Source organism: Passer montanus, unplaced genomic scaffold (assembly GCF_014805655.1).
Source record: "Passer montanus isolate IOZ18808 unplaced genomic scaffold, ASM1480565v1 scaffold55, whole genome shotgun sequence".
Lineage (NCBI taxonomy): Eukaryota > Metazoa > Chordata > Aves > Passeriformes > Passeridae > Passer > Passer montanus.
The window spans coordinates 4,314,234-4,341,779 of record NW_024370485.1 but is presented as its reverse complement, the minus strand read 5'-3'; the positions used below and the strand labels follow the sequence as shown (position 1 = coordinate 4,341,779).

General features: G+C 43.9%; 1 protein-coding gene and 1 long non-coding RNA gene across 4 annotated transcripts in view; one reads left to right on the top strand and one right to left on the bottom strand.

Moving 5' to 3' along the window:
• The window catches only part of SYN3 (synapsin III), a 196,978-nt gene that overhangs the window by 63,717 nt on the left and 105,715 nt on the right, over positions 1–27,546 (bottom strand). The gene's annotated exons all lie outside the window — the stretch shown is intronic.
• Positions 15–25,227, top strand: LOC120510087. Of its 3 annotated transcripts, XR_005629418.1 has the most exons (6): positions 15–118; positions 10,263–10,357; positions 17,475–17,572; positions 21,174–21,308; positions 24,152–24,652; positions 24,904–25,227. It is a non-coding gene; the product is annotated as an uncharacterized LOC120510087 (long non-coding RNA). The 3 variants fall into 3 exon arrangements; XR_005629417.1 differs by having other exon boundaries at positions 24,155–25,227; XR_005629416.1 differs by having other exon boundaries at positions 24,152–25,227.

The window sequence follows — 27,546 nt, the reverse complement described above, 5'->3', positions numbered from 1 at the left end:
AGATGTAATACCAACACTGCACAGCTTCTAACTACTGAAGCAGGCTTTCCCTTGGGAGCTGAACAACTCAAGTTTGAAGGGGATGGAGATCCCTCTGCTGAGAAAAATGCATGGTCTGGTGAGGATGGTGTCCCCTCTTACCCTCTTGGGAAGCAACAGAAAGGGATTAATAAGTAGGCTTCATGGGTAGGCTTGAGTCTGTTCAGCTGGTACTTTATGTTCTATCATGACAGTAGTGAAGTTTAAAAAAAAAGTTTCAAATATAATGGGGTGGGATATTGTGCCTTTTAATTATGTGCCATAAGCTGGGCAAACCAGTGGTACTTTAACATGCACAGGAAGAGCTTGAACATCCTCATTTTGGGCAACAGCTGTACTTCAGGGAAGTAAAAATCCAGTCTGAAGGATGGATTAGAATATGTTGTTTTAAAAACCCCTTTCTTTGGACAGAATGGAGTGAGTATGTGTGTGTAAACTCTGCATGTTCTTGTTAAAACAAAGGTGTTACTGATGACCAGAGGTGGCTGTCAAAGTCAGAGCAGGTGGCCAGCTGAAGTAACCTGTAGGGATGGTTAATGGGCTAAGAGGGACAGGTTTTAGTGGTCTGGACATGCTGTGTGGCCTGATGAAGCAGGGGTCAGGCCTTGCTATCCAGCTGTGACAGTCTCGGGCCCAGGCCAGCAGAACCTGCAATTGTGACTCTGAAACAGCACTGGCAGCTGCTTCACCAATAACTATTAGGGTTTGAAACGATGGCTGTGTTATGGGAAAGGTCTAACTGATTAATCTAGCCCTTCTACCTCATTGTTCTTACAGTACATTATTTTGTTTATTTTTATTCTCTCCCCTTTTCTCAACAATGTGCTGTTTTGGTAAGTTGTTAGGTGCACCATATGGCAGCAGGGAGGCTAAGCCCTCAGATGAGCCCATCAGTTCTTGTTTTCCCATGTTTTGAGGTGGCAGATTCAGCTGGTGCTTGTTAGAGCCTCAAAACTGAGCTGTACCATTCTGCTGGTAGCCTAGGATCATGCAGGAGGATTACACAACCTTAGCTTCTCTCCAGATTTTTTTTGTTATGAGAATCTGCCTTATTTCGAAACATAACTAAAGAAAGGGGAGAATGGTACTTCCAATTAATATTTACTTTCTTAATGGCTTTCAAAGGCTTCAGGTGGAAAGGTCCTCATCAGCTCATAAGGTGTAGAAGAGTGGCCACCTGATAGGACCTCACATTCTGGTAAATTCTGGAAAATTGTAGAAGCCCTGTAATGTTTTTTAAAGTTCAGCATGCTTGTCCAAAATCCCTGTAAGCCTTTGTCACCATAGTACAGCAAGTCTTAGGAAACTCATTGAGTCCATCATTCATTGAGTCCATCACCTCCTACCTCTAATTTTGCAGAAGTTCCCCAAGGGCTTCCTCCTTTTTCCATCAGGCTTTGTGGTTTATAACTAGAGGGGCAGAGCCATGTGAATTTGGTGGTAGTACTGCATTCAGAGTTGTATATAATGAAGAGCTGCAATTTGCTGGGCACAATGACCTCTGCTGGGATCTTTCTCTGTGCTGCAGGCAGAGCTAATGCATATGCAGCTGTTTTCCACTCGGTCACATTATGTTCTGTAGAGGTCAAGGCCCCATGCATTCTCTGGTTTTGCTGCCCTTTAGTACTGTTGGAGAACTTTCCAGCTCATGCTGTTTCCCAGAACAGACACTGTCCCACTAACTCCAACCTGTGGCTTCTCCCAGTTCAGAATGAAAGATGCCTGGCATGCACAAAGACCATTTTCAATGAGGGTGCACCTGACTGCATTGCTGGACTTTGTGGATGCTGTCTTTTCTTGCTTAGTACTGAAAACTCATATGCCCTGTACACAGAATTTACCCTGATTATTGCATTTCTGATAGGAAAACAAAAGCTTTTATTTGTCATAGTTTTAATCTCTGTATCTCATTCTGAAGATATCTACCTTCTCCTTTTGATTCCAGGCACATACATTAGTCTGCAATTGCTTTTGAATTAAATCCCCATTCTGTATTTATATTTATGCTTTATTCTTTTGGGGGGACAGCTTTTGACATGTCTGTAAGGATATAGAGCTCTGCTGATAGAATAAAAAATAAGTTTTAGTTCTAACACCCTGAGATCCATGTGTTTCCATTCTGAGATCCAAAGACGCAAGTGAATAAAATGTGACTTGCTAATTCTTGATTTTATTTCTTTAAATCTAGACCTCATGGTGCCTGGTCTCTTCTGAAAAGAGACAGTAAGACCGAAATAATTATGTCCACATTTGTTTTCATATTTTCTTGGCATTTCAGTCAACCTCTGAAAACTTCAGGCTGCAAAGTAACCTAATCAGCAGTAGGTTCAATTTTAAAACTATTTTCTATGTTGAAAGGTAGAGATATCATCCCTGGAAGACATCACTGATAAGCACTTGAATGTTGCAATTTGTAAAGAATATTTTAAAATGTCAAAAATAGAATTCTTGCTTCACATTTGATGATCAGAAAATACTCCAATACTTGTTTTTTTAATATAGTACAGGTGATAGAAATAACAGTGGGAGTCTGTACTATTACCTAAAATGGCTTGGCATGAAATGGTAGTAAATATGTCTGTGCTGATACTGGTTTAAAAAGCAATAGTGTGTCAGGTATTTAACTGAAGTCATTATAAACAATTACTTTTGAATGCAGTTTCTACTTGCTACATTCACTTGTCCAGGCTGGTTTCTTCAAGGGTATGTTTGTTAGCTTTTGAAGCAAACACCACCAGCTTTTAGGCTGTTTTAGAGATATTTGCAGCTGAAAGCATAATTTGTTACATCATACATGTTACTCTGTACTTTCCTGGATGTCAGAAACGACAGAAATACTTCACAACTAAAATGAATCAGACAGCTAAAAAGCCTCCTTTTTTGGAGGAAAAAAATTGTAGGCAAGGAACTGAGGATGAGAGATGAAGCAGCCCTGCCAAAGTTTACAAAGGAAAATCTATGCTAGACTAGGAATTGGACCCAGACATCCTAAATGTCAGTCCAGCCGTAACCACAAGTCTGTCCCTCTTCTGATTCATAAATACTACTGCAAATTAACTAGCAGCTCTAAGTCCTTGTGATACATTAGTCATAAATAGTGGAGTAAAAGTATTGCATTCTTTGTAAAAATGCAACACTTTGAGTTTGGGTTTGCCTTGGTACTAGTCAGCCTTTTTGACTCAAGGGTCATTGACCGAAATATGGGCTGCAGTTACCAGATTTAGACTTTGGCTGTTTGTCATTGTTGTGTGTCTGTAGCCAGGACTCACTCAGGGTACTACTCTGTGACAAAGAGACTACTTTGGTAAAAAGAGGACCTAGCATTCACATTTTAGCTGTCACAGCAAGGAATGATTGCTGCCACCTGAATAAGTGCCTTTTCTTGCATAGGTATCATGCATATATATCTGGGACATAGGCATGGGCCTTCAGAGTATTTTTACATGACAATAAGTTATTTGAAGCCAATTGACTCTGCTTCAGGGGTTTTGTAGCACTGTCTCTATTGTGGCTGAATACCTCTGAAAATGACTTTATAGCTTCTCAGAACTGAAGAGAAAATCCAAAAGGTGTCTCTGACCATCAAGGATGGTCTGAGTTTGCTCTCAAAACCTCAAAGAGCATAAGACTTTAAAATCCCTTGTTACTGCCTGGTGAGGCCCTCTCTGACCGAGGACTGATTAGAGAAGATGCTGATTGTGCACCTGATGCCAAAGATGGATCCAAAGAGCATCCATCTCATGCTCAAGTTCTATGTATGTATGATCTGTGGCTGACTTAGAGTCAGAATAATAAATGGGAATCATGTTGCTTGGCATGAGGAAATCTAACTATAATGCTGCTCACCATATTTTAGAGGAAAAATAGCTGTCAGGCATGCAATGATCCAAGTCTGCTAGGAAATAACTCTATCTGTACAGTGAACTTTGGGAAATCCCCCTGTCAAATTCACTGACTAGTGACTGTGAAGAATCACAGAACAATAGATATTGTGATTGGAACTGCTGCAGAAGTCATCTACTCCACCCACAGAATTATTCACAGAAGTACTATTGCCAGCACATCATCTGGTCAGCCCTAACTCTGAATAGCTGCATCCTGAAAACTGCCTAAATTGGATATTCTATGACCTCTGTGGCTTGTCTGTTCCAATGCTGCACTACCTTTATAGGAATTTCCTTCTTAATGTCCAGCTCCTGTGGCTCCTGTTCAATGGTGTATCATCTGACACTGCTGAGAAAAACGTGGATCTGTTGTGCTTGTAATTACCCTTCAGGCCCTTGCAGGCTGTTTGATTATTCTTCCTTTCACCTGCCTCAACGTGCCTCACACACTCTTGCCAATCATGTGCTCCAGGCCTCTGACCACTTCTGGTCAGAGTGCTAGACTTCTGCTGGACAATCTCCAGTTGCTCCCACCCTTCAGGCCCTTGCAGGCTGTTTGATTATTCTTCCTTTCACCTGCCTCAACGTGCCTCACACACCCTTGCCAATCGTGCTCCAGGCCTCTGACCACTTCTGGTCAGAGTGCTAGATTTCTGCTGGACAATCTCTGGACATCTGGACATCTGGACATCTGGACATCCCTCTGCAGTGTTCAGGTTCCAGAATGGATAGTGTGTCCTATGAAGCCTCATCAGCGTCAGGCACAAGGGAAAAGAACTTTCCTAGATCTGCCAGCCGTGCTGCTCCTAATGTAGTGCAGAACACAGTAGTGCCTTGTGGTGTCAACGTAGCATCAGTTCATTCAGCCTGAAATCCACTGTAACATCCAGACTTTCCTCCTGACTTTCACCTCAGCCAGTTCCCTCCCAGTGTGTAGGAATCATTCCAGCTCCAGTGAAGAACTTTGCACTTCTCTCTACTGGACTTCATGAGGTTTCTATTGCTACAATCCTTATGTCTTTGAGGTGCTTCTAAGTTGAAGATGTCATTTCATGTGTCAGATGTCATAATTTTGCATCTTCCAGTGATATGCTGAGGGTGCATGTGTATGTTATCCAGGTTCTTGGTGTAGCATATGGACCACAGGATCAACCTCTTGTGCACACCATTTATTACTGGGTGTGAGCAGATGCTAAGCATTTGATCATCACTACCTCCTGAGTCTTGTGGTCCAGCTGCTTTTTAACCCACCTAGAAGTCCTTGACATTAAATTGACATTAAAGAGCCTAGAAGATAGCAGAGCTTTACCATTTTTAGGTGTTTCTAAAGTAGCACTGGGGGCTATTGTTTCCAAATTAATTCATAGAGATTGTCCAAAAAGACTGCAACAGTAGGGGGTTGATAAAGGAAAGACCACGTTCAAACTGAAATTAGGCATTTATGGAAGATAGTGTGCCTCTGTTGTGCTGGAAGTTTCAAAACTGTTGCTTTCCCATTCTGCTATTGCTTCTTTCCTTACCTACAAAAATTGAAATTTATATCAATTGTGAAGTTAAAGGAGAAGGGATGAGGCCTGGGGTAGAGACAGTGAGCTGATACTGCCAGCTAACATCTACAGACCCAATAAACTGCAGTGAGAAAAGGCCACTTTCACCTTGCATTGTCCAAACGTGTTAACTCAAAACATCTTCTTCTGGGAAAAATTACCTGTCATTCTGTCATAACTTTTAATTGCAACAGATTTATTTCTCCATCCCAGATAGACTGAAAGAGTTTCAAAAGGTGAAAAAATTAAATCAATTAATTTTAAATTTTGTTTTGACTGCAAGTCCTTCTTCCTGGTGTGCAAAGATAGGACCAAAAAACTCATTCACTCTCCAAATGTGCCTGGCTCTGGATTTGGATATTTCATATCCAAACTCTGCCTGTAGTCCATACTTGTTAGCAGGAGGTCAGGGATTAGGGAAACCCCACCCATCCAGGTCAGAGCTGTTATAAGGGGGCCTTTTATTCATTCAGTTGTTCCTTACCCATCCTCTTTCGCACTCAATTTCTCTTTGGTTCCTGTTTGGTTAAGGGGAATTACACATCCATATGGTTAGGAGAGAATGGATTCCTTCTTCCTCTGTAGACAGTAAGGAAAACTAGAGGAAGCATCAATTTGTAATATAAGATGACCAAAGAAATCCTTAGCAATTATTTCATCACAACTGTCTAATTATGAGGATATGGTTTCCTCTCTACACCTGAGGAACTGCAGGGCTGAGCTACATCCCAGATGAGTGTGGTACAACTGAACAGTGCCAGAATTAAGTCTCATTGGAGAAGTTCCTCCTGTTGCTAAACTGGCTGGGTGACCTACTTGTACTGTCACTGGATACTGAGCATCCTTGTCTGAGCACAAAGTTGGTATTATTGCTGATGCTCAGATTTATTAGCTATTTCTCCCTGCCACCCATGATAGGATTTAATCTCAAGTAATCTGAGGTGGCAATGAAACATGATGCAAAGCAGCTTGGATGGTTTTTCACTTCAGACAGGCTTATTCAGTTTGCCCTGTATGGCAGAGTTTGCTGAATACCAAGCAAAAAACCTGTTCTCAGGGAAAAGGCTCTCTCCATATATTGGGTGACTTGCTGCAGTGAAGGAAGCTGCCCTGACCTTGCTTTTGTTCCTCTCCAAAAGCCAATTCAAAGGTACAAACCCAAACCTCCAACATGGAGGCGAAAGAGCTGGAGCCCAGAGGCAGTTTCCAGCTGCCTGGTATCATTTCTTTCCACTAACATGAGCCTCCTCAGGGAGAGGGGTCAGCAAACTGGGCTCCCACCACCCACTTCACATGGCAGGGACTACCTTTGGCCTTGGGGATGAACAGAGGGAAATTTCCCTTCAGCTCAGTCAACTGCTGCAATGTGGTGACTTTGAGTCCTCCATCTTTCAGTTATTTTCTTGGCATTTCAGTGAAAGGCAGAGAATCTGTTTTCCATTTGCTGTACTTTTGCTGGAGTCTGTAATTGCTCTTTGAACCTTCAGGAGCAGGAAACCTATTAAAGACCCAAGAGGACAGGGATTCAGTGCCAGCCAGCACATTCCTTAGCTCCTTTCATCCTGCAAGAAGAGAGTGCTTCTGGCTTCTCCAGAAGGGATATTGCTACATTTTGTTCAAATGTAAGGCTGATTTCAAGAGTAATTTTACCACTCACCTTATAGTTATCATAATTCCTGCTATTTGCAGTATTTAATCTTTACGGTTATTAACAGAGAAATATCTATGGGGAGGTCATTACAGAAAGCCCAAGTATCAAGCTTGCCTTTCAGTATCTTGCAGACTGTAATGACAGATATAATAACAAGAAAATCTGAGTTTGATGGACATGGCACATCAAACTGTGGAAAAATGTTGGGTCAGTGCTTTTAAAGACCCTCTGGAAAGAGAATGAGAAGGCTGCATTTGTAAGGGAAATAAGAGCTGCCTCTTTCAGGTAGAAAAATATGACAAATCTTTCACCTTTAATGATGCCGCTCAACAAGATTAGAGAAGGCTGCATTTGTAAGGGAAATAAGAGCTGCCTCTTTCAGGTAGAAAAAGTATGACAAATCTTTCATGCATGATACACCTCTAACGATGCCACTCAACAAGATTGTTTTTTTGAAGAAGTGACATGGCTCAGAATAAGTGGGATTGGCGTTTGCTGGATTATCTTTGTTGTGCACCCCATCTGTGAACGGCTGATAATCTTCCAGAAAGTGGGAAGTGGTTTGCTGTTACTTTGCCTCAGTGCAGTGTGCCCCACAATGACTTTCTGCTGCATGAGACCCCTAGGGTAGCTAGCTGGCTGTGTCTGAGCCTGTCCCACAGACTCTGGAGTGGGAGAGAAGGAAGCAGCACACCACAAAGAGAAAAGGGTAAGCATCAGAAGATACTTGAAAAAAAAAATAATGGCAGACTGGGGTAGTACTGGGAGCAGGAAGGCACAGATATTCTCAGCCTAAAAACTGAGAATGAGGAGCTTGGTTCAGGTGCAATGAAAGAAACAAAATAGATGATTTTAAGGATGACCCAGCTGAAGTTCATTTGTTATTCTAGTGAACTTCACAACAGCTAGTCCTGTGCCAGGTTTTAGCCCCTTCAGTGGTTGGCTCTGTGCCATTTTAGTAATACAGACTGTCACTAAAGCTGATATAATGATCTGGGGAAATAGAGAATAGAGGGCACAAGAGTATAAGTGATGTGGCTCACGCTGTTGTCCCATCCTTACCATGCTGAAACGTTAAAAGGAAAGGAAGCAGGCGACATGAGGATATCCCATGTGTCATAAAGATGTCAGAAAGGCCTTGAGACTTCTCCAGCTGATGTCTGGGAGTTGGTCCTACTGGAGAGGAGCTAGACAGACCGTCCTAATAATGGCAATACTTGCAGAGGAACTGTCACTTATTTTCTGTATTTCTCCTTATGAGAGATCAAAAAAGGATTTTGCTAGGCAGTGACATGAAGCAAAGCCTGTAATGCATGCTCTGTGTGTCAAACAGAGGCACTGACATATTTGCAGTGGTCATGGGTTAGGAAGGAGTCTGTGCTGTACATCACAGTAACCATCTTGCTTCCAATAGGAACTAGCACTTTGCAAGTGGCAGCTTCTCTACAAGGGACTAACAGGTAGCTCAGCTCGGCAGTTTACAGCAACAACCAGGTTCTGAGAGTGGGGAATCTTTGCTGGTAATCCCTCCAAACTCCTTTATCTCCAAATAATATAACGGGCAAGGACAAAGCATTGGTTCTGGTCCTCAGCCTTGTCCAGTTACACATCTCCTCCCTTTCTCATTCTTCTTGTACTTCAGGTTACTTTAAATGAGGACATATAGAATCATGGAATTGTTTACGTGGGGGAAGACCTCTAATATCAAGTCTAGGCATTAACCTAACACTGCCAAGTCCTTCACCAAACCAAGTCCCTAAGAACAACTTTTACATGTGGTGCATATTGCACACAAAATGCCTGCATAAAATATTTGTAATGGTTGTGGAGTCAAGTGCTTAGAAACCTAAGAAATCCAGGATGAAAGTTACCTGGGTAACATTGAAGCATCCCCTGATGGGCACTCATGGCTGTGAAAGCCTCACAAGGGCTCTCTGCAGTACCCCCTGCCTCATGCATCGTGGGACATCGATGGCAGCGGTCAGCAGAGGAAAAGGGACTGCAGAAGCAGCAGCAAGAGTCATCATGGGACTTTAGGGATGGACTGCTGCCCTGCAGAGCTGACCAGTGCTCCTGTCATCCAGTGTGATGCTGGGCAGCTTAGCCAGATTCCCCAGGAATGATTGTGACAAGGCTGTCCATTGCTTTCTGCGTGCTTAACATAGCCTCCAGTCCCAGACTGTGCTCTGAGGCCAAGCAGGGTTATTTTTATTATGAATTGATTCCCTGATCCTATTTGCAGAACAGGCCCAAAACTGAAAGTGTGTGTGTGTTGTGAGATTCAGTGTAGGGCCAGGGTGGGAAGGCAAGGGCTCTGCTGACCAGGGTGGAAACTATTGAAGCTGGCATTGCAGCCAGAGTCCCCAGAATAGCTGAGCCACAGCTGGCTTGCAAAAGGGAATGAACACTTGCAAATGCACCTGGACTTCGTGCTTTGAATATATAGTGCTTCAGCATGGTAGAAACTGAAAATCCAAGTCCTCATCGTTCTGTATCAAATACACAAATGTGACTTTGCACTTTCAGCAGGCAGCCTCTCATTTACAAAATACACAATATTTACTGTCCTGCTGTGAAAACAAATTTGTTGATGTTTCTGAAAGAGTTAGATATGATATCTTGCTGAATGCCATCAGCTCAAAAGGGGTTTTAGTAATTCTGCTGTCAGAATTTTGTTCAAACCCTATGAACTAAAGATGATCTAAGTTCATCCACTGAGCAGAAGGACAAAGCTAAACCTGAAGTGTTTATTTTTTTTAATTGCAGAAATCCCGTGACAGGAATCCTGTGAAAGAACTGATCTACACTGCATGTCTCAGAGTACAGAAATTAAAACTTCAGTGTCAACCCTTCTTTGGGCACTTCTCATGGGCAATTTCTGGCTTTGCAACTACAACAGTATCTGAGAGTTGTTTTTGTACTCAGACAATACATTTACAGTCATCTTCACTTGTAGCCTACCAGTCCCTGCTCACCTGGAACAGTCTCAACTGAAAAAGTTTTGTTTTAACTAACAGTCAACCAACAGTGAGCTGCTAGCTCAATTAAGCCAGAGAGAATCTCGTATATAGGCAGCTTTTCTTGGAATAAGTGGAGTATTTAATTTGGCTTCCTCTGCTTTTTATTTTTTTTTTTGTACAGGAAAAAATATGAAACATGTGAACATCTCTCATCATCTCTATAATCTACAAACCCTTCTGGATGGGCTTACTAGCACATCCCTGGAGAGACAGCAGGTATGCGTGGGAGCTGGAGTATGTCTGAGATGGTGGCTAATGACCTGTTGTCAGATTCTTTTCAGAAGCAAAGTTCAGCAACACTTCTGATGTGGCAGCCTTTTAGTATAAGAAATTTTAAACACAATTTTTGATTGAAAAACAAAAAGAATGTAAGAAAAATAGTATTTTAAAACTGTTTTGTTTTCTCTGCTCTCTCTCAGCTTTGTGCTCCTTGTTTACAACTTGGAAGCAAAGGAACCAGATTCTTTCACCCTGTGAAAGGTTTAAAACAGGTTAAAGCACCAGCTTAGGATTTTTCTTAAGTAATAACCAACAAGCAAAGCTAAATCCTTTTGCAAAATAACAAATTTAATCGGACAGGCAGCTTTGCACCAGCTTCCGCCAATCTGCTGCCCAGTGCAGAGGCACAGGAACCGAGGGGGCCACAGCTGCTCTCCAGGGAGACTGGCAGGGCTCCAGCACCAGCCAGCCCCGCAGATAAAGGTTCCAGCCTGCTGGGAACACGCAGCAAAGTGTGTGACTGTCCCACTGGTACTCAGCATTGGGAAACTATTAGAGGAATGTGTAGTTCAACAAGCCTCTACACACATGCCTCTGTTTTTTCCCTTGAGATAAGATTTCGTGTTATGAATTCTCAGGGCTTCCCCTGTTTTTCTGGCCAGAGGAATCCTGGCTTAACCCAGCAAATGATGAAAGGGGCCCATAACATGGGACAGAGGCAAGCCTTGTCACCTGAGGCACCTGGCAATACATTAGGAAAGAGTTTTATAAAGCAGGGAACTGTCGCTCTTGGCACAGCTGTCCCTGCAGAAGCAGACAGTAGCTCCTGCAGCCCCATCCCTGTGCAGTTCAGATGCCCTGAGCTGGGTTCTAGCAGCACCGTGGGCTGCCCAGAGCCCAGTGCAGGCTCCAGCCCCGTGATGGGGTGAGGATGTTTGCTCACAGCTCCCCGTGAACCCACCCCGCAGCCGGGGTTATCAGCACACGCTCCAGGCAGGTTACAGCGAGTTCCAGCTGCCTGCATGACCCAGGGGCTGGCCTCTGATCACAATGTCACTGTCTGCTCAGCTCTACACCCCTCCTGCACTGGCTCCTTTGACAGACCACTTAATACACACAGCACATTTCTGGAAGGAAGGAACAATTCCCCACTCCACTCAGAGGCTAACGGAGAAAAGTCTTGCTCAAATACAAGTGCACAAAATGCTTCAAAGTAATTTTCTTGAAAATGGCTGGGAGTAATTTCCTCCTTTGTCTCTGAACTTTTCCTTACTCTTTCTTTATTTATATAAATACTTGCAACAATGGCTAATTGTCAGAAAAATGTAAGCTATTTTTTAGCAGGATTCTTGTCTGCCCATTTCTACATTCCAAACTTCTGTCTTTATAGCTGAGGTCTTGACTAAATTATATAGCTCAGTTCTGAGCTAGGTACTACCTCCCCAGAATAAGCCTGTTGGGACTGACAAGCATCCTTGTTAAAAGCCTGAAATAAAATAATCTGTTCCAAATTACTTATTCTTGGCTCTGGCAACTATTTGTGTGTTTATATGCCCCAAGTTACGTTAATGTGGAAGTAACAGATCACAGAGAGCTGGTAGTGCTGTATATGATACTTACACATTAAGCCTATGGCCATGACATCACTGCCCTTGTTCTGAGCTCCAGTGATGGTGCAGCCAAAAAAAGCGTAACTGAGAACACAACTCATTGTTCTTCTCAGCTGCTAAGGCTGTATTGACTTTGTGAGTCACGCTCAGCATGCAGAGGTGACACATTCCCCCATTAGTGTTACTAATTCCCTGCTTTGGGAAAGGAATAGTGCCTGCTCTAAGAAAACAGGGAAGGGGTGGAGAAGCATTGGGACTCACAAATTTGCTAGTATGGCTTAGTCTTTCTGAGTTCATTTGTCTGCAGCATGGATGTGACAGTAGGATCTTAAGTTGTTATAAACAGAGGACTGTCCTGAGGCTTATATAGGACAACTACTATTTTTTAGGATTTGATGAATCCTAATGAGAGCCTCAGGCTGACTGCAAGATACAGGGAACTAACTTAGACCCCGTGTTTCCATTTCTGTTTTGTTGGCTGACCAGCATGTCAGCCCAGAGGGAAGGAGAGCTATAGGGACAGAATTGCTCTGCTGGCCTCGGTTTGAGAGAGAAGAGCTGAAGCAGCCTAGAGGTGGGCCTAATACTGATCAACATGTGCTAGCACATATGGATGGATTTGTGTAAGAAAACAACAACATCATCAGCATAAAAATGAGGATAATGAGGATGACCAAGTGTGAAAAGCTGGGACTAGCTGTGCCATAGTAGATCACCACCCTTAGCCTCATGTAATGGTTTGCAGCCTTGGCTGATAAAAATACAGCAAACTAGAGGACCAGAAAAGGCTGTTGAAGAAGTTGTCTTTGAGCAACAAAAAGCCAGAACCCAGTGAGGATCAGGAGTGCTTAACAGGAACTGCAGGTGGTGGGAGATGCTTAGCTGGACCCACTTAAGAGGAGCTGCTAAAGGAGTTAGAATAGCTGCAAGAAGCAGCAAGCCAGAGGGACTGGTCAGGGGCTCCTAACCCATCTCAGCTCCAGCTTGAGGAAGCCTTTGCTACCCAGCAGGTGTGTGGCAGTGCCCCTGAACTGTCAGCTGTGAGTGGAGTGTTTGCAGACCAGGGGAGCAATGGTCTGCTCTAGCAGCTGTGCCAGCAAGCAATGAGAAAGGGCTTTGGCAAGTATCATTTTGGGAGCTGGTAGATGCCTGTTATTTTGTTTATGTTCCTTTGTCCTTTTCTTCTTTATTTCCAAAACAGTGCTGTTCTGCTAAGCCATTTATGATTTGTGAGCAAGGCAGTAGAACTCTCTGAACACTCAGTTAATTTATTTTTCTCAAGTTGGAAGTTGGAACACGAAATTCTATTTATTAATTAAATTGAACTGCCCTTGCTGTTGTCAGTCAGACTGGAAGAAAGAGTACATTTATTCCTTCCTTAATTTTTTATATTTCCCTTGTCATATACTTGAGGCAAGGCTGAGGAAAGCTGCTTATTGCCTGTGTTTGAGCTCTTTGCAGACTTGATGAGTCTCTCATGAAAGTCTGCATGAGGAGCCATTGGGAGGTTGGTACCACAAAACTGGGGTTTCAGTCTATATACAGGAAAAAAAATTAAGGGCCTGACCCCTTGGCAGCCTGGCAGCTTTCACACCTCTCCTAAGCAAAGCCTGAATTCCTGACTGCATCTGAGATGCGCTCACCATGTGTGGTTGCAGCATGAAAAGGTGTGTAAAAACTGGATATAAAATAACTCATATGGGTGGTAGCATGGATCTAAGGTCAAACATGCCCAGGCAAAATCCTGGGTAAATGCCCAGTGAGTGAAGCACACGCCAGCACCGATGCACAGCACTGCAGCTCCCTGTGCTAGCCAGAGGAACGAGGGAGGTGTGCCCCCACACTGCCATGTGTCTCTAGGACACTGCCAAGGTATTCTAAGTTTCACCTGGAAGGTCTAGGAGAGGAAATTAAGTGCCTTTGGTTATGTCCTCACTGGTACTGATGATGCCACAAGCATTGCACAGAGTCTTTGGGAAGTCTTTTAACAGCCTCTGTTCGGATGGCCATTCTGGTGATTGCACTTTCAGAGCAGTATGAACAGTATCAGCAGTATGGAAACATTTGTTACATTTGAAGCCTTTGGAGTCCAAGACTGCTTCTTCCTCCTGTGTTGCCTAGAGCAGCCTGGAATGATGTCTAACATACCAGACTGCTCTCAAGCCTGACAGACTGTTTCAGCAGTAGTCAGGACTGGCAGAAGCCAATTGAATCAGGCAGAGAGAATGCAACAGACTGGCCTGAGGCTGTTCATACAGCCCTGAAGGAGTCAGCTGCAGGGAAAGGATTATTTGGGAAGATAGATCCAGATCTTGTGATACTTGTTCAGTTGGACAGGGTGAGAGGAAGCTGTGAGCAGCACCCTTGCAGGTAAAACTGTGATCACAAAGACACCTTTGTCTGTCCTGCCATCACTCCCCTAGTATTTGTACACAGACCCCAGTGCCATCTGCCCCCTAGGAAAACTGACCTCCACATGCTGCATTTTTCACAGGGACTCGATCTATTCCTATGTTTCTCTATCCTTGCTGGAGGAAAGTGTTTCCTAAAGTCTAACCCAAAAGACTTTCACCATTATGAGCCCTTTCACCTTGATGTTCTTCTTGGATCCCCTTAAATAAGATTATGAGGTGCTCAAGATATTTTACTTTCTAAATTCACTCTTCAGAATGGTGTATTCTGCTCATTTCCCACAAAGAGGAAGGCTCCATGCATAAGATGCTGCAGAGAGTCTTTGCCCCCACCCAAAGTCTTGTTTTTCAGAGTGACGCACACCCTCCTCTGCTATTACTTAATATGAAGTGAAGTCACTGCTTTCCTCCCCTTTAAACTGCTCCACCCTCAGTCAGGAGGTCTGCTTCTCCACCCTTTGGCAGAACAGCTGTTTGGGGGTGGAGGTGAGTTTAGGGGTGGTGTTGACCAGTCTCTCATCTGGGGAGAAAAAAAACAACCAGTGTAGCCCTGTCAAAGAGCTGCTTCAGAGCTGGAAACAGCCCTGAAATCCTTCCCTGCTTCCGTGTTTGTGTGTATTTCATGTGAGCACAAGTTAATAAAATCATTTATGTCAGTCTGTGGGGCTACTTTAGGATGCAAAGAAGAGTGTGAGCACAGCACTGGCTATTCTTTATTTGTCTTTTTTCCCACTCCAGAAGAAAGTTTTCACTGGAACTCCCAGCCTCCTACTTTGGCAGCTAGAAAGAGGCAGAGAAGTTGGTGTGTAGTGTGATGTGGGTCTAAGTTCTCTCTGCTCTGCTCAGACCTTTCTCACAAGCAGTGGGAAGCAAGATAGTCCCTTGGAGTTGGGTGCAGCTGCATGTTTTTGCCTTACCTCTCTCACTGTGAGCTCAAGTAGCCCAGAAGCTGCCCTAAATATACTCCAGCATCCAGCAGTCCCTTAGGGACCACGTGCCAAACATGCCTGGAAGACAATGTGGTGCAGCCACTCTTCCTTCCCACCCTTGACAAGCCCTTTCCGGCATGCTGGTGGCAGTTCTGGCTGTCTGCTCACTGGACACTTCACTGCAACAGAGAAACAAACCACAGGCAAGGGAGGGATGCCTGGATTACAGTCTATATCCTTGGAAGACAGAGTGTTGACATCTGGGGCCTCAGCATCAAGGGGAAGGGTTTTAGGGAAGGCATTTGCTCCAAGAGGTGTTGTGTCGCTCCAGAACCTCTGTGTTTAAAAGGGGAAGACTGTGAATGTTCATTCAGAAAATAAATGGTATCATGCAAGGAAGCACAAAAAATGTGAAAGAAACTTGTCCCAGTAGGAGAGGCAAATATTTCAAATGGCTCATGCAGAGGGTGCCAACTGGAAGGGACCTCTCCCATGAAAAGGATAAACAGATGGTGAGGGACAGAAGACAAAAGCAGAAGGTCTGGCAAGTGAGGAGGCAGCTGGTAGCTCCAGTGGTCAGAATGGCCAGCTGTCCTGGGTTTGGAGGACTGGACCTTCACCTGCTGTAGAGCAAATGTAGTTTTGTTCCAGTTTTGTGGGGACTAGTAGAGGAGCTCTCTGTGTACATAACTACTTTTCTGATATCTCCTGCTCCAGCCAGTCTGTACCAGCTCATGAGTTCTGTTTCACTGTGCTACAGCAATTTATACTCCAGTCTCTGTTTTCCCTGCTCCTCAGGCATTTCCTGGCTGAAGCAGCCGTTAGCTCTGCTCTGCTCACTCAGATGCTTTATGATTATTTACTCTTAAATAATCAACTCAAAAGCAGCAAAGAAGAAAGTAGGGGTCCCACAAATTTTTTTTATTTGTTTATATAAAGGTAGCACCTCACTCAAATACCAACATCCCCATTGTGCCAGGTGCTACACAAAAATGGAACCAAGTCTGTGTCCCAGAGGGAAAATGATTTTTGTATTAGCCGAGACAGACGGAGCGCAAAGATGCAATGAGCTAATACTGGTTAATTCCAGCAGTCTAGGACTTGAGCTTTGCATTGTTACAGAGCTCACATTCCTGGGTCAGAGAAACCATATTTTTGGGAAGGTTCAGTGGAAATGGTTTTGGGACTGTACCAAAGCCCTCCCAGGATTCCAGTTTTCTTAGTCTTAGCCTCAAAGGAATTTACAGCTGGCTCGGGCAGAACTGGAAGTCCCCACAGGAAGGATTTTGTTGATATTCAGTCTTTGGAGGACAGTGAGCTTCTCTGTGAAAGGCAACACATATATCTGTCCATGACCACTGCACCACACCCACTACTTCTCCAAAACAGATAGAGTTTCACGGGCTCACATGACCACGTCCATCTGTTCAGGGATTATTAGGACAACCTGTATATGGGGTGTAGCAGGGGGAGATTTCCTCCATTCATTCCTTCAGTTTAGGCAGGACTTATCTCTGTCTGAACGTGAAACAAGCTGCCAACACTTCTTAAAAATTAAGGGACCTTCAGCAATCAGCAGAGCTCCCAGGAAAGAACTCAACAGGTCTGTTTTATGTGCAGACTGACTGCTTCTGGCCAGCCAGAACAGGGTGCTACAGGCAGTCTTGTCCAAGACACCCTAGTCAGTCTTTTGCTTCTGGTCCAACACAAAACCAGAGGTGTCTGTCTAATTAATAATGTAAATCTGGCCTCTGGCCTATTCTCAAGGAATACTGCTTTTCTATCCTTGAGAGACATAATAATTACCTTTCCTTCCTCCTAATCAGTTTCTCAGGATTCCTCACCTGGCTCTAAGATTATTTAAATCAGTCAACTGCAAATAAGGTTAGCGACCCAATTTCCAGGGTCATAAATTTTCTGACAGAGCAGAGTCAGCATCTAAGGGCTCATATACCCTTTTACTATCCACAGTCCCACACATCCATCATTCAGAGCACACACTTTTCACCCGCAGAGCATCCTCTACAGATTTCTATGTGGAGAGGAGGGGCAATCAAGATAGGGAATCCAGGAGAAATTTAGGGGAAGAAAAAGAGCCATATGACTGGAAAAATTTGGTTGAGACAGGAGGAGTCATCTCTACTCTTTTACCTTTTTTTTGTAGCCTGTGTGTCTCTGGACTTCAGACTCATCACAATCTGTACAGCAAACCTCGTGGTAGATAAAGAATTGACGTCAATTCACCACAGGAGGGTAAAGCAGGTAAGAGAGTTCTCTGAATGTGGTATCTGCAGTACAAATGCCACAGCCTGCAAGCTCCTTCAGTCCTGGCATGGCACATTTATTGCCACTATGTCCATTTTAAACCCTCTCTAACATGCACTCAATGCCCTTTGGCAGGGACTCATCCTGCCTGTTATGTATCAGTACAGTGTTTGGGACAATGTGGTTTTGGTTTTTCTAACAAAGATCAGAGCCAAAACATAATGACAACATATCAGTCATAGTCTGCATAGGAAAGGCAGTGTCCATGGGATGATAACATCTTTGGTGGTTACCATAAAATTTTAAAGAATAGGTCATTCCCCTCATATACTTTTAAAAAACCTCATAAACTTGGTATGCTAAGAACTTCTAATATGAATATATCTCCCTTATTTGGAAAAAAGGAAAATTTTGCTTCCAGTTGCATGATCCCACTTCATTTTTTGATATTTGACCTGCAGACTAGAGGTTTTCACATCATCTGTCAACCCACAGAGACTATCCCAAGGTTCAGTGTGTGTGAGAGAGATAGGAAAGGAACATTAGGAGCAGGCCAACCACAAATAGCTAAAATTAGCTATGAGAACTGGAGTACTGAGGTCTCTAAGGAACACTAGTCAAAGGAAGAAAATGGTTGTTTGCTAAACTCCCACTTATTCTACTGCCTCTGAGGACTCCTGGCTCATATCCTTGCCCAGACATCCTACATGGCTATTTAAGAGGATTTCCCCCACCCCTTCCCCCTCCATTGGCCATAATTTTCCTTTTTTGTAAGTGCAGTACAGAGTGATATGGGATTCCTGCTCTGGCAGCGAGATTCTGACTGGAAACAGGAAACAGGGGGGCTCTGCAGAGCTCGGCCTCTGTGACAACACGGACGTCACATCCACGTGCAGACAGGGATGCTTCTCACATATGGCAATGATCAGCAGCTCCCCTTTTTCCTCCCCTTCCCTCTTCCCCAGAAGGGCTTACAAAGCCCTAGAGGGGCCATATATCGAGTTAGAAGCAGTCTTTAGGAAGCACGGCTGTGTGAGGCCTCAGTTATGACAGAACATGATTTCTTGCATAATTCTTTCAGATTCTCTGAGGCCAGTAAATTTGAGACTGTAAATCTTCACGTGACCAGAGCATATGGTCTTAGAATAAGACATGGGGTGAATTACAAAGAGACAACCCATCTTCTTCAGAATCTGATTAAGGGAATCCTTTGAGAACTATCCCTTACGTGCAGCCACAGGCATGGTTTTAAAAGCTTCCCTCCCTTCTTCTTCCCAGAAATGCCTGATGGAATAAGTTGGGTTATTTTGGCAGCACCAGGTTCTCCTATTTTCTCCTTCCTATTTTTAAAAGCCTTTTCTCAAAATAAAACCAAATCGCTATGACTGCTTAATCCTTCAGATTATAATTTCAGGGAAAAAAAGAATAAAAATATTGTTAAAAGTGATTGCATTGGTACTGTGAAAACACCTTAGGGGACTTGGTGACATTGTCTAAGCTAAGGAGGTAGGTTCTGGAGGAGCAGGAGGAGAAGGAAATGCTCTTGCAATCACTAGGAGTGAGTATGGGTTTCCTCCAGCCAGCTCTCTGGAGTGCTATTGCTCACATCCATACACAGATTATGCTATATTAGCCTCTCTAGGCTAAGTTGCCATCATATATGGTGTTCAAAGGTGAAGTTTTATTCTGGATGGGGAAGTCAATTTCAAATGAAGTAAAAGATTCCCTTCCTAGCTTGCTCCTTCTTTTTCATGGGGCGGACTGTGCTCTTCTTGATGACCCTGCTTCTTTGGCACAGAAATCAATGGGATAAGGTTTTCTCCAGCAACAGCTCATTCAATCTCAGCACTGGGAGGGAGAATTGAAATGCCTTCAGTAGGTACACCCACAGCTGTCCTGTGAGGAAAGGGAGACCAGATTAGTGCCTTCTATCCTAATTGCACTAAGAATTTGCTGGCACTGTGCAGAACTCGACCCCTGCCTTCCCATTCCCCAGGCTGGTCTTCTGGTGGTTCTGCTGAACTTGAACTGACAGAAAAGGAAGCAAAATTTTGGTTTAAAAATGCTGGGTCATAATCTAGGGAACATAATGATACAGCTGAAATAAAAACACATAAAATGCTTGTCTATCTACTGTCTTTTGAACTGTCAGGTGCTGGGGAAAGTCTGCTGGAGAATCATACCTCTGTTGGTAGAAACTGCTGTTGCTCAGCCCTTTGTTTATTATTTTCCATTAATTATCCCATGATTAAAACTGTAGATTCCTCCCATGCATTGCATAACTTTTGCTCTGAGAGCACTTTCCTCACTGACCTCAGCTAGGTCTCTAGGGAGAACCCTTCTGCCTCCCTGGCCTGTGTGGTGAGAATTCAATCTCTTCTTGCAGTTGCCTTGGGGAGGAGAGGCAGGCAGAGGGAGAGAAAGAGGAGAGGGAGAAGCGAGAATGTGCTGTGCTAAGCTGCTATTGGACACCTGCTTCTGCTAGAAGTGTTCAGAACCTCTCCAACCTCTTAGCACTTGAGATGAGCCACTGCTTTGGAGCAGTCCAGGATCCCACTGCAAGACACTTGGGATAATGCTGGACCCCTGGCCAACGCTCTGTGCAAGATTTGGTGTCACAGCTACAAACAGCAAAGCTACAGAGAGGTGTTTGCTAGCTCAGAGCACATGGTCAAGCTTTGGTATCTTCAGAGTTCAACTCCTGGTATGTAATCTGTACATACAGACTACACCTTCCTGGTTCCTGCCAGCTCTGGGTAGTTCTCACTGGAACACCCCTCAGAAACACCTCTCAGAAAGGCACAGCGAAGGGATAGAGGCTGTCAGGTTAAAGGAGAAGGGAAGAAGGGCTGTGGATTATCTCTGTCTTCAATGGAAAAAGAATACAATTTTCGCACATCTGTGCTAAATCAAACACTGATTTTTTCACTCCTGACATTAATACATTAGGTGTGGAACTCACACTGCCAACCTAAAAAGTTCCTTTGAGGAATGCATTACTCTTCACTTGGGAAGAGCAAGATAATAAACAAATAAGTGTCCTCACTTAAAACTGCAGATCTACCATCTCCTCATCTTTTGTCTCACACCAAATGCCAAGATTTATGGATAAAAATTCCAAAAGAGTGAGGAAACCAAAGCGCTGCCTTTTGCTCTAGAGAAGAAAGAGATCCGTCCTTGAAATCTCTCATCGGAAATTCCCCAGCTTCTCCTGGCTGGGACTGTGAGTCTGAGGGAAGGGCCTGATGTCAGTGAGCAGTCAGCTACTGTTTAGAATACAGTACAGATTTGGGAACACAGGAAGAAAAGAATTGAAAAAGTCTGGATTTAAAAGAAAAGTCCTATGCTGGAGCAATAATCTCTGTTGGGATTTCCACACAGAGGAACTGCTTCTCACGTTTGACATCATGGGGTGGCATGCATGACAGGAGTCACTGAGTTCATTCCCTGCTGGGACACTATCCTTGCATTAGAGACTGCCCTTGTAACTAATACCTTAATTTGCAGTTTCAGGTGAGAGACTGGTAACACCCGCAGTATTGGGATGAGGAGACTGTAAGAATAGGAGACTATTCTTACAGGAACCCTTAATTTGCAGTTTCAGGTGAGACTGGTAACACCCGCAGTATTGGGATGAGGAGACTGGCTTATTCTTACAGGAAATTTCTGAAGGTTGCACAGGGAGAAGCAACTCAAGACATCAACTTTTTCTGCACTTGCACCTGTTCTGCAGGTAAAGAAAAGACCCTTTCTTCACACCAGACAGCCCAATACTATTTCCAGGCTCTTTAAAGAAACAAGGAAAAAAAAAGGCCCTGTGGTGCTGCTCTTTCTGCTTTTCATATGTATGGTGATTTTAGGAGATTCCAACTTGCTTTAAAAACAGTGACACATTCTAGGGACTGGCACATGGAGGGGGTGCAGCTCTAATAGCCGCAGACCATCAGGATGGTCTAAGAGATAACAGGATTACTGCCTCCTGCCTGGGATCTTTACCTCCCTACACTCACATGGGATTGTGGAAACAGCTGTATCCTGACAGTGCCCTCTGATGAGAAGGAGAGAAAGATTATGCTGAGAAATGAGGAAGCAGGCTCAGTCCATGCCTTCAGAAGCTGGTGAGAGGCAGAGAGATGAGAGGAGAAGGATCTAGCAGTTCAACATGCCAAAAAGGCCATGTCCTCAGGTCAGCCAGCTCTCCCCCACAAGGGAGGCTGTATTCAGCTCTCCTGCTTCTCTGTGGACAATCATCTCTAGCAAAAGCCAGGCCAGTAGCTGAGAGACAACCGGGGATGCAGCGGTCAGCCACCTTCAGTAAAAACCAAAAATTGGAAAAGTTGAAAGTGAAATCCTGGACTGTGCTGGGGAACTGAAAAGCACCAAGATAATCCCTCACCCCTGCCAAGCAGAGTAAACCTCATCACAGGGAGGGCAACCAGCCGTGAGAGAACATGCCAGTCTGACAGGCTTTCTGTCCCACCCTTGAATTTGAGCAGGACATTAAGGCTACAGTGAGAGAAGGCAATGAATGACAACCACACCAACCTTTAGGCTCTTATTCCATCAAAAGGAAAATTTGCCCCACAGCTGCTCATGGAGCTGATGAAGGGAGCAGATGTTACTGCTTTTCTGTGTCTATCCCTTCTTCCTCAAACTCCCCTCAAAGTTTCTAGAGAGATATTGTCTTCTTCAAGTTACGTGGATAGAAACGTCAAACCTCGATTGCAGCCATGAATCTGCTCATGAACTCTGCTGGCTGCAATGCCACAGAGCTGCCTTAAAGCTCTCTTAAAAATGTGAGGCATTCCAGTCATTTTAATTACTGTGCATTGCATAAGCCAGAAACCAGTTCATACAAAGGAACAACAGAAAAGTGATTTTCAATTGCTCTCACTCTCTTCTGTATTTAGTGCAGCCTCCAAAGCTCTGGGAACACCAGCTCTTATTAACATTTGAAGCACTTCATCTATTTGAAATCTCTTTGTTCAATCACTTAAAGCTATTGATGCAGTTTAGAAGGGTTTAAAAAAGAAAATCAAAACTTCAATTTGGAAATGGCTACAGCAGCAGGAAAGCAAAACAAGAGAAATGGAAAGACTTACTATAAACAAAAATGAGAGAACATTAGTTGCTTGGAATGAGGCATAGGCAGGTAGAACCAAGCAAATAACGTCGTGTCCTTCCCTCCCGGATTCTGTCAGACCATCTAATCACAGCCTCCTGGCTTGAACCCTGCATGGTACTGAGTCCTCTGGCCCTGGTCCAGAAATGCACTTAAGCTTATATTTAACTTTGTGTATGTAAATGGTTCTGTTGACTTCAGCAGAGCATCTCGTGTGCTTAGAGCTGAACATGTGCCTTAGTGTTTTGCTGGATTTGGGCCAAAGAGCACGGTCATGTGCAGGAAGCATTTTCAGCTTGATAAGGCTGTTAAAAGATATTTCCTGGTTACTCTTCTGCAGCTGATGACACATGAATGGAGGATCCCCACACTACTGAGGGGTGATTTCATATTCCACAACCCCTTATAATGTAATATTCCTGGAAACACATGCTGCCTACAGTCTGCTACCAGGCTGGGTGCTCTCAGTGGGCACAGTCTCTAAAGGATCCTTGAAGACTGAACACAGTATAGAACTGTTAGAGCTGATGAAAATTTAATGGTGTACCTGCAATGAAAAGCTTGGGAATGGGATGGAGTGTTACCTATGTCTGGCTTGCAGACAGGAAGGTGACATAATTCCTTTGCAACCTCAGAGAAAGAGATCAAATGAATTTTTTGTATGTATTCATAGAATCAAAGACATTTTTGAAGAAGGAGTATTCTCATTTTAAATAGCATATAAAATTCACTGATAAAATGGTGGAATTAACAGGAGTTTTTTCAACTTGTTTCACATCTATGAATCATAGGAAATACAAACATTTCAGACAAAACTCCTCCAAGGACAGTGTTAGAAAAGAAACAATTCACTGAAAAAGAAGCAGATAATAAAGAAATACGAGAACCTTTTTCTAATGCGATACATGACCATTCGCTACTGTCCTACAAGATGGCAGGGGTGTGCTGTAGAAAGAACATCAGATAGCTCTGAAAACACCTACTCTTCCCCTCATGCTGCACGAAAGCAGAAAACAATGCCTAGAGGGCATGATGCTGAGCTGGTGTAAAAGATATAAAGATCATCAACTTCAAGAAAAGTTTTTAGGACAAGAGAATGCTTTTGAGCAACTTGTCAGGTGGACAGTTTAGAATGCTAATGGCAAGACTCCACGCTCTTGAATCAAGTAAATTTGTTGTCAAAAAATTAAAATAGAAAAGGGCCCTTACTTCAGAAGCTTTTAAAATTATATTGTTAAGGAGGTGGCAGGGCTGTTGAACTGCAGGTTGATTTCATTCATGCTAAGCTCAGTTTAAGCCAGCTAAGATCTGGTGAGGAACTGAAGTGTTACCAACCACTACATGTGACATTTGTGAGGGTATTTTTCTCTGGTGATAGTGGGGTCTCTCTCTCTCTCTGCACCCCTCTCTCTCTCTCTTTCTCTCAGCCCTCCTGGTATGTGTTTTATTGCCAGCAGTTGCTGTAGGTTGATGAAGCCCTTCTGCACTGAAGCAGCCGGCATCCCTCACAATGGAATGTGATCAGAAGGCAAGTGAACATGCCTTCAGCTCATATCTCAGTCTCTGTCCCTGGTTCCAGGCCGGTCTTGTGGAAGGAAAATGATGTTAACATGCACCTGATATAAACCGAGTATCTGAAAGCAGAAGGTGATTCTCCTTCCTGAAATGTAAATAAGACACCCAGCTCAGTGTTTCCTTTTCCAAGGATCGGTTCTTTCGGCGCTGCGGAGGAGCCGGCTCCCTGCGGCGGTCGGGGCCATCTCCGGCAGCGCACTGCCCCCTAGCACCGCCGCGCACATTCCTGCGCCATGGAGCGAGAGGGACCCTGCTCAGCCAGCGGCACCTGCGGGACGCGCCTTTCCCTGGGAATTTTCACAGCGACTGTGGACCCAGCCCAGTCATGCTGGGCTTGCGGGATCCGACAGGATCACAGCATGAAGCTGTGCGGCTGCTCGGTAAGGCAGAGATGTCCTTAATTCTGTTCAGCAGTGTGCTCTTGATGGAACACTGGAATAACACGGATTTCTTTATTTGGTGACATTAACCAAATGTGAACTCCGATTTTCTCATATGAAGATCAAGGTGTCTATTTTCTCCTTCTTTCAATGCTGTCTTCTTTATGGCCATATAAGGTTTAAAGTTTTATCTGAGCAAAGAAGCGGAATGATAGTTTGATAGTTTTTATTTTATTTTTTTCCCTTTGCAGTTTTTCCCATGCAGACAGTGCATAGAGGAGGAATTCAGAGATAATTCTCCTTTCAGTTCCTTCATTGACTTTTTCTGTTACTCTGACACCATTATCAATATTTTCTCATATAAATAAACACTCAGAATCCTTGCCTGGCTTTTTCAGAGTTCACTTTGCTGGCAGGTCTTAAAGGGGATAGGCTAATATTTGATATCTAATAGATATTATCAGATGCTAACATAGAATATCTCCATTTACAGATGATAAAATGAGTGTACAGGGAGATTAAAGTATTTAACAAAGGCCTTGAGCAGGCCACTGGCCAGACTGAACTTTCCTGAGTATGATTTACCTGTACTTTACAAAAATAACACATTCTGGTTTCTCTGTGTGAAGTGTACTCTTCAAGAGGCAAATAAATATTGTTCTTATTGTACAGTATCCAGTCCTGATTGAAAAAACTGCACCCCTACTACTGTAAAGAAATTAATCTCTCTGAAAAAGAATATCTAAGTGTAAAAAAAAGCAGATGAATCAGCTAAGCCCTGACCAAACACAGGTACTACTACTCCAGGCAATGATAATACAGGCACTAAAAAAGTTTCTGGATCATCTCCCAAACAGTGGTATAGAAGATAGCGGTAAGCCTTGCCATACGGACAGCCTGCACCCCCTCTCTTCCAAAGAGATGTGCCCAGCCCTTGGATCAAGCTGTGTCACTCCTTTTTATCTGATTGCTTCTCTGGATTATATCTGAAAAGTGAGCCAGTTCCTGCAATCAGCCCAAACTTGGTGTCATTTTAACTAGCTTGGTCAGCCTCACTGTAAGCAAGCTGCTTCCATAGCTTGGAGGGCCCTGTGGAACTTCAGTAATTGTAGACCCCTTCCTCTCCCATTTCAGAAACTGAGGAGGTGACTGAAGGGCTTGTTTTTCAGTCTCCTCTGAATGTGTCCTGCATCTGTGTATCACAGACTCTCAGAATTTACACAGAACCCAACAGCTTAGAAGCTTATTACAAAGCATTTAGCATGTTAGTCCTCGGAACACACAGGAAAGGTGTTATTATAGGAATGAAGAAACATATTCAGGGGAGTTACTTGGCCAGAGAGCGAAGGGAGGTGGTGCAGGAGCTGTGATTATAATCTAGTTGTGTGTGGGCCAAACTCTCCCTTATTTACACCAGTGTTAGGTTCTGGCAGAATTCTGCTTCTCTCAGATATTGATCTGAGATGTTGAAAGGCCAGGTGTATCATGATGTCGGTGGATATCAAACTTTTTACAACACCAAACGAAAAATGAGAGTGCCAGGCACACCTCATTCTTCTTCCGTGTTTCTCTGCTGAGGCTGGTGGAGCTGTTCCTTGTTTACACCCAGTGAGACTGAAATGACATCCACCCAACCTGATGGATCCAGCTTCACTTGCACTACCTTGAACAGACAGTCCAAGCACCTGAGGTATTTTTTGCGCAGGGTTTCTCGTATTGCAGTTTGGGCCCAGTGGTTCAGACTGTGAGGTGTCTAAATGGAACCAATTATTTAATACCCTGTCTCACACATACTTACAGGACCCGTTAGTGCCTCAGCACCATCTGATTTTTTCAGTGTGTTCCCTAATGCACATTCCTGAGCAGCTCCCAGCACTATTATCCCATGACACAGGATTTGAAGCACAATGAGGCAAAGCTGCCACACAGGTTGTCTGTGTCACGGTGAGGATAGGAACTTGTGTTTCCCACTGCTGGCATTGCAGCCTTGATCCCTACTGACAACACCCATCCTGAAGCTCTTGCCTACCAATGCCCCAAATAAAAGCCTGTGCTTCCATAAGACAGGAGATTTTGATTTTATATGGACACTATGATTAAAGAAAAGGTATAGGAAGGCTGTGCTTCACCCAGATGGAACAGAATTGTAAATCTAAAGACTTAGCTGACTATATAGAAATTTAGGACAGCTGGTCCCTGGCCTTTAATACCAGCATAATTTATAACTAGACATGCTTAAGTCTTGTAAACCCCATGGAAAGTACTCTGACATTATATACACTGGTTTGATACTGTGATTAATCACCCTTCAGTCCCCTTTGGAGGATAATAAGGCTGTCTGTATCATGCAGCTGGCAATCTCCTTCCTTACAGTCCCAGCTCTTCTATAACATTTACATTTCTACAGCTGATGGAAATTTATGGCTCTGAAAGGGGATAAAGGAAAACAAAACAAACAGGACATTTCTCTAAATTCCACTAAAGCTGCTCTGCTGAAATATACTTTGAGATTAAATGTTGGGGGTAGATACAACACTGCTTTTGCCAGCTTGTTTTTAGCAGTTTATGATGGCTTTCTGACTGAAAGGCCAGAGAAGGGGAATTGCTGGGTTGTGGAGAAGGAGCATCCGAGCAGGACTAAAAACATTCAGGGCAAGATCCTGGTTTCAGTTCAGATAGATCTTGTCCTTTCCCCCCATCCTCTCTCTGCTGCCTGTTGGGAGAGGACAAGAAGCAGCACAGCGCCCTTGTGCCTTATCCGATGGCTGTCTGAAGGCTCTGGGACAGCCTGAGCAGCGTGCCGTGCCTGCGGTGCAAAGCCCGTTCGCAGGCAGCCCGGACCCACCGGGGGGGAGCGGCGCCGGCTCTCCAAGCCCGCCGCAAGCCCCGCTGCG